The sequence below is a fragment of the Diaphorina citri genome, unplaced genomic scaffold (assembly GCF_000475195.1).
Source record: "Diaphorina citri unplaced genomic scaffold, Diaci psyllid genome assembly version 1.1 scaffold35792, whole genome shotgun sequence".
Lineage (NCBI taxonomy): Eukaryota > Metazoa > Arthropoda > Insecta > Hemiptera > Psyllidae > Diaphorina > Diaphorina citri.
This window is the reverse complement of record NW_007413124.1, coordinates 1-605: the sequence shown is the minus strand read 5'-3', so window position 1 is coordinate 605 and position 605 is coordinate 1. Positions and strand designations below refer to the sequence as shown.

Sequence of the window (605 nt, the reverse complement as noted above, 5' to 3'; positions counted from 1 at the left end):
CATCAACTTGTGTGTAAGTAGAAGTAAAAAAATTATTAGCCCCTTCTACTAACAAGTACCTTTAGTAACCTTTGTGTATACTCGTAGACCAAAAAACAAATATGGGGATATTATATGAACCCTCCATTGCGAATCCCCCCTAAAAGTCTTGATTCACCTTCCAATAAAAGCACCTTGCTAGAGTGCTCAATCAATAATTTCCTATACCTACATACTCGTATGAATACCTAGTAAGATGAGTTTCTAACATTATAAATAATCTTGTAATTACTGTTTCCAGGCAAACTTGCGTCATTTAGATGACTATCCGGTGTTTGACAAGGACCGAAAGTGTGCGGAAGCTTGGTAAGTGATTTAGACAATATTCTTCAAGAAAGGGTTGAAGTGAGACTAGAAAATCATTAGATACATCTGTAGAAACAAAAGAGATGACAAGATGTAAAATCTCAGTCTTGAAGCTAAAACTAGATTTAGAACAAAATGGGAGGGTGGAATCTCATTTCGTAAATACAGGTAACTACACACATTTTTTTCAACAATTTTCTGTCTACCCTTTCGCAGGTTTGTTGGTGGAACAGAAGCCGAAAAGGAAACAAGAGAAAGGT

At 35.9% G+C, this 605-nt stretch overlaps 1 long non-coding RNA gene across 1 annotated transcript; it reads left to right on the top strand.

Moving 5' to 3' along the window:
* On the top strand, positions 1-605 carry LOC103523729. The gene is made up of 3 exons (XR_542080.2): positions 1-13; positions 281-345; positions 562-605. It is a non-coding gene; the product is annotated as an uncharacterized LOC103523729 (long non-coding RNA).